This window comes from Lepus europaeus, chromosome 3 (assembly GCF_033115175.1).
Source record: "Lepus europaeus isolate LE1 chromosome 3, mLepTim1.pri, whole genome shotgun sequence".
Lineage (NCBI taxonomy): Eukaryota > Metazoa > Chordata > Mammalia > Lagomorpha > Leporidae > Lepus > Lepus europaeus.
In genome coordinates this window covers 57,524,258-57,531,543 of record NC_084829.1, presented here as the reverse complement: position 1 = coordinate 57,531,543, position 7,286 = coordinate 57,524,258, and positions in this window count along the sequence as shown.

The window sequence follows — 7,286 nt, the reverse complement described above, 5'->3', positions numbered from 1 at the left end:
TCTGTCTCTCTTTCTCACTGTCCACTCTGCCTGTCAAAAAAAAAAAAAAAAAAAAAAAAAGAAGGTCTTTCTCAGCTATGGCATTGTCTGTGTATACAAAGCCAGGGGATGCTGGGCCAAGCTGAAGCTGAGAGCTGGGAACTCAATTTGGGTCGACCACACAAATGGCAGAAATCCTACCACTCTCTCCCAGGGTTCCTATTAGCAGGAACCTGGAGCAGAACAGGGACTCAGCCTCAGAGCTAGAACTTGAACCCAGCAGAGCCAGAACTCCGATAGAGTATCCAAGTGGTATCTTAATCACCAGGTCAAAAAAATGATGCTAAAATTCACATGGAAACACAAGAGACCCCGAATAGCTAAAGTAATCTTATACAATAAAAACAAAGGCAGAGGTATCACAATACCAGATTTTAAGACATACCACAGGGCAGTTATAATGAAAACAGTCTTGTACTGGCACAAAAATAGATAAGTAGACCAATAGAATAGAATAGAAACTCCAGAAATCAATCCATTCATTTATGAACAATTAATCTTTCACAAAGAGGCTAAAATCAATCCTTGGAGCAAGAACAGTCTGTTCAACGGATGGTACTGGGAAAACTGGATCTCTGGTGCAGAAGTATGAAATGAGATCCCTACCTTAAACCTTACATAAAACTCAACTCAAGAGGATCAAAGATAAGAATTTGTGACCCCCGCTCTCCCTCCCTCTTTCCGGCTCCAGCTCGGCCTCCAGCTCCAGCTTTGGCTCCCCCTTCCAGGGCCCCCTCCGCCGAGCGGAGCCCACCCGAGGGTCCCTCTCCCGCCCCCCAGCCCGGTCAAACGGCCCGAGCAGCAGCCCCGTGGGGCAAAAAAAAAAAAAAAAATTGTGACTTGTAACATCAAATGTCTAGAGGAGAACATTGGGGAAACTCTGCAAGACATGGGCATAGGCAAAAACTTCTTTGAAAAGACTCTAGATGCACAGATAGTCAAAGCCAAAACAGACAAATGGGTTTACACCAAGTTGAGTAGCATCTGTACTGCAAAAGAAACACTCAGGAGAGTGAAGAGGCAACTGACAGAATGGGAGATATTTGAAAACTATGAAACTCATAAAAGATTAATATCCAGAATCTCTAAAGAGTTCAAGAAACTCAACAACAAAACAAACAATCCAGTTAAGAAATGGGCAAAGAAGTTGAACAGGCATTTTGCAAAAGAAAAAATTCAAATGGCCAACAGACACATAAATAAATACTCAGGATCACCAGCCATCAGGGAAATGCAAATCAAAACCACAATGAGGATTCACATCACCACAATTAGAATGGCTCTCATATAGAAATCAACAAATAATAAATGCTGGTGAGGATGTGGGGAAAAAGGTACCCTAATTCACTGTTGGTGGGAATATAAACTAGTACAGTCATTGTGGAAGATAGTATGGAGATACCTCAGAAAGCTGAAAATAGATAAATAATTTCCTGGTCAATGTCCAAGGCTTGCTCCACCCCTTGCCATGCAGCCTTAAATGAAGCAGATGTAAAACTGTGTCTGGCATTCTGCAACCACGAGGGCAAGACCAAATCATTTCAGATAACACAACAATGACACTGCAGAGGGACTCAAAGCCACCTGCCAAATCCAGATTTGTTACGCAAGATTATAAATCCATTTAACCAGTTTCAGTTGGATTTTCCATTGAGTCAACATCTTCCTGACTAATAAATTATAAGAATAAATGTGGACTTTATAATGGCCATTCCTGAGCTACTGTGGAGAATGGATTAAAGGCTCCAGAATGAAGGCAGAGAGATTTGTTAGAAAGCCTTATTGGTACTCTAAGTGAGAAAAACAAGCACTTGAATTAAGATAACTGCAGTGAGAGAAGTAAAAGAAACAGGGAAAACTGGATAAAGAAAAGTTTCAAATCTCTTCTAAGTTTTTAGATTGAACAACAAGGGAGATGGTTGGGCCATTCTCCCAAAACAGACACGGTGAGAGATTGACAAATTCAGCTTTGTCATACTTAGTTTGAGATGACCATGAGGTAACCATCTGAGATTGATGAAAAAGGCACCTAACTATGGATCTTGAAATTAAGAGTAAGGTCTGGATTGACCAAATCCAATTTGAAAGAAACCATCACTAAGGTAATACTACTTAGAGAACATAATTGTAAAGTAAAAACAGATAAAATTAACTTCACTACTTTATTTTATCCAACATATACAAAATATTACTGCAACATATTATCAATGCAAAGCTGTTCATGTAATCATATTCATGCTAAATCTTTAGACTGCAATGTGCATTTTATACTTAAAGCACATCTGAATTACTCAGAATGCCTTTTTCATCACAAATATAACTCACGTGAAAAAGTATACTCACTTATCTAAAACTGTTCCAAACATAGTTTTCTTATTCACTTCCACACTAAATAAAGTCTTATTCATCTTTTTAAAAATAGTTGATTTGACTTTGGACCAAAAGTATATCAGTTTGAAAGTTAATAAATTCAGTAAAACTAATGTCAGCAATGAATTTAGATTTACAGAGTAAATTGAAAAGTAACTCAAATACATCAATATTCTTCAAATTTTTCTTGCACTTTTTGTGTAACTTTATACAACACTGTTAAATACAGTTCAAATCTTATACAGATTGATTCAGGTTAGAAATATGTGTGAAATTATTCTAATTTTTATTTTTAAAAGATTTTATTTCAACATAAACTTTAGTCTCGTCTAGGTACTAGAGAACAAGTAAATTTTTTCTATCCTTGGAGCTTCAAATTTTAATCTTTCATATGCAATGAAGAGTGGGGAGAAAACAAACTGCCACCTTTTTTCTTTAATTATTATTTATTTGGCTGGCATTGTTTAAAGAAAACCTTGATTTGGAGTTAAAAGTACAGTTAGTCTTCTACAATTCCACCAACTGGCAGCATGTACAAGATCATCAAACTTGCTTTTAATTCCTTCAACAATCTAGTAAAACCAGTGTTGACTCATTTATATAATGCACACTTAATTGTACCCATAACACTTCCTGTTGAGCATTTCAGAAAACTGAGCACAAATTTTTTAAAAAAGATTTTATTTATTTATTTCAGAGGTTGAGTTACACACAGTGAGAGGGAGAGACAGAGAGAAAAGTCTTCCATCTGCTGGTTCACTCCCCAAATAGCTGCAATGGCCAGAGCTGGGCCGATCCGAAGCCAGGAGCCAGGAGCTTCCTCTGGGTCTCCCACACAGGTGCGGGGACCCAAGTGCATGGGTCATCTTCTACTGCTTTCCCAGGCCATGGCAGAGAGCTAGGAGTAGAACAGGTGCCCATATGGGATGCCAGCACTGCAGGCGAAGGATTAACCTACTGTGCCCCAGTGCTGCCCCCAAAAACAAATATTTTCAAAATGTATCATATGTACAAGAAATAAAAAAAAATTCTGTGAAATATGCATTTTGACATAATTTAGACAATATGCCACCTATTATAATAGAAAATATTTTTTCTCATCTAGATGAAATCCTTACAACATGTGTAAAAGATTTAAAAATAGGAGTTGGAGCTGTAACATGGTAGGTTAAGCACCTGCCCGTGGTGCTGGTATACCATATGCGCTCCAGTTCAAGTTCCGGCTGCTCCACTTCCAACTCTCTGCTATGGCCTAGGAAGGCAGTGGGAGACAGCCCAAGTGCTTGGGCCCCTGCACCCACAAGGGAGACTTGGAGGAGGCTCCTGGCTCTTGGCTTTGGATTGACTAGCTCTGGCAGTTGTGGCCATTTGGGGAGGGAACCAGCAGATGGAAGAGCTCTCTTTCTGTGTCTCCTCCCTCTCTCTCTCTGTAACTCTTCCTCTCAAGTAAATAAATAAATCTCTCTAAAAATTTTAAAAATTGATGTGCATGTTTTTTTTTTTAGACCATGAGTTTAAATTATTTCTTCATAATTTTTAAGCCTTAAAAGACAGAATAGAATTACAGTACCAGTTGGGTCATCTCTCTTTGTGTATAACTCATCTAAAGGTACAGAAGAGGTTTTGGAATATTTCAGGTTTTGAGACAATTTGATACTGTGAGGTACTGTATTTTACTATTTTGTTGATGACATAACTGAAGACTTTGCACTTTGCAAAACATTTCTTTTAGGCTTTTATTCAAAATTTTGTAACAATTTATATAACTAAAATAATTTATCCCTCTAAAACTAATTCTCTTCCATTCAAGAATCAAAGTTGTGTTGTATCTGGCCACACATCTAAGTTCATATCCTTTTGGAAAAATTCTGATTTCAAGTAACTTTTTATTGACACATAATTATACATATTTATGGGATACAATTCTTTTTTGACCTCAACCAGCAGTTTAATTTTGCATTTTCTCAGTGCAAATACATTCCTATTTCCCATTTTACCTTTTCTTGTTAAATAACAGCTTGTTTTTCTTGTTAAATAACAGCTTGTTTTACTCTTCTCTAGCAACTTCAATTTCCATTCATCATGAAATCTACAACATCCCTTCTTCCAGTTTCTTACTGTTCCAGCTGTACTAGCTTCTGCATCACCACTTGATTCTTTTTCAGTATGCCTTTATTTAAAATTTTAAAATATGTTCATATTCACGTGTAAACTAGAAAAGGAATGTAATTATAACTAAAATAAGTATTTCAGTTCAATTACCAATTATAATTAAATAGATATCATTGTAATTCCTGTGGTATGCATAAAATATTTGGATAGACACCTATAATTTATATCAGTTGTTAAAATTTGCATTGATCCATCTGTTAACATGGACTGAATCAGTGATGGCATTTATATGTGTATTAGAAATGATACCAAGGGGCCAGCACTGTGGCACAGTGGGTTAAGCTGCTGCCCGTGTGACTGACTGCAGTGCCAGAATCCCATATGGGCACTGGGTAGAGTTCTGGCTGCTCCACTTTTGATCCAGCTCCCTGTTAATGCACCTGGGAAAAGCAGCCGAAGATGACCCAAGTGATAGGGCCCCTGTGGGAAACCTGGAAGAAGCTCCTGGCACCTGGCATTGGCCTGGCCATTGTGGCCAGTTGAGGAGTGAACCAGCAGATGGGAGATCTCTCATTTTCTCTGTCTATCCCTCTCTCTGTAACGCTGCCTTTCAAATAAATAAATAAATCTTTCTTTTAAAAAAAGAAATGATGCGGCCGGTGCTGTGGCTTAACAGGCTAATCCTCCGCCTTCCGGCGCCAGCACACCAGGTTCTAGTCCCGGTTGGGGCGCCAGATTCTATCCCGGTTGCCCCTCTTCCAGGCCAGCTCTCTGCTATGGCCCGGGAAGGCAGTGGAGGATGGCCCAAGTCCTTGGCCCTGCACCCGCATGGGAGACCAGGAGAAGCGCCTGGCTCCTGGCTTCGGATCAGTGCGGTGCGCCGGCCGCAGCTGCCATTGGAGGGTGAACCAAGGGCAAAAAGGAAGACCTTTCTCTCTGTCTCTCTCTCACTATCCACTCTGCCTGTCAAAATAAATAAATAAATAAATAAATAAATAAATAAATAAAATTTAAAAAAAAAGAAATGATGCTAAGTTTGACAAGCACATTACAATAAGCATATCTTTTGTAAGGTAAGAAAGTAAAATGTGTTCTGAAAACAGCAACATTGAGCTACCTAGAAAAATAGTTGATATTGCTTAAGTTTTTATGTTTAATTAGAATAAATAAAAATTTTATTTTCTTTGTTCTGAGCTCAGTTCAAGAATGTAATAGGCATATGTAGTTATGCTACTATATCAGATAGTGCAGATATGGAAATGAAAAAGATAATAGTCAAAAGGCTTAGTGCTTTCATTTCATTTCTCTTTTATTTGAAATAACCTTTAAGGCTTAGAACTTGTCAGAGTCATGTTATTTTATTGCATCCTTACTTAATGTAATACACTGCAAAAGTGAAAATGTTCTAGCAGGACTTCTTGGAATTTATAAAATTACCTACTCTAGCAGACATTACGTAAATCAAACCAATCATCATCAACTTTATATCTTTAGGGAAAGCTTTCTAAATAGCAACATACCAATAAGTTTAACTAGCTTTCCAAAGGAAATATTATGTATATAAAGGGTGTGAATCACACAATTTACAGATGATAAAAATATACATAGTACTCCTTATTGTAAGTTTCATATAGCCAATTGTCACAGAAGGCCTTTGTCGATTTTTGCCAAAATCTCGTATCTGTAGCCAACCTATGATTACAATTTGACTAGGATTTTACAAATGGAGCTGCATCCCAATCTAACTCTTTCCTCAATAAATTTATTGTCACTAAATCTGATATGTGATCTACTGTTTTATTTTTAAAGATTTATTTATTTATTTGGAAGGCAGAGTTACAGAGAGGCAGAGGCAGAGAGAGAGAGACTCTTCCATCTGGTTTGCTCTTCAGATGGCTGCAACAACAGGAGTTGCACAAATACAAAACCAGGAGCCAGGAGCTTCCTCTGGGTCTCTCATGAGGGTGTAGGGTCCCAGGGACTTGGGCCATCAGCCATTGCCTTCCCAGGCCATAGCAGAGAGCTGGATCAGAAGTGGTACAGCCAGGACAACCATATGGGATGCCAGCACTACAGGCAGCAGCTCCACCCACTACACCACAGCGCTGGCCCCTGATCTACTGTTAAACTACTTCTCACCCTTGTACGAATGATGTTCATTATACTGAAACCTCTTTCAGCTTCAGTACTATTGAATGGAATAGTGCTAAATATCCTTTCAGCTTTTTGTATGGTTGTAGGAATTGAAACACTGTTTGATTTTATATTATTATTTACAAATCCTAAAACTCATTGAAATCGATTTTATGTTTTAAAATTTCACATAAATGAAATAATTTCTCTTCACCAGCTATCCATAGTGAAGTTATTTCTTCATAAGGTCATGTAGAAGGTTCTAGCAAATTGAAATAATTAAAAATATTTTCTTCACTTCTGTCAAAAGGTGTAAATTCACATATTGAATTACATTGTCTATTAATACATTTCTAGGAAATGCATTACATTTATTGTTTTTATTAAATGGAATATCTTTAAATTTATCTGACTTAAACCTTCAATTTGAGATTCATATTTTCCAGTACCAATTTTTAAATTTTCCAAAGCTCTTATTGGTGTGTTTGATCAATTTTTGTGCTTTCTGAATGTTAGTTGATCTTGACTGTAATGCTGTTGAAAATAGTGAAAATTCTTCAAGAATGTCAATCAATAAAGCAAAGTCTTGTAAGAAATTAATGTTAGCTAATCTCTTTGCCAAACCAGATGGA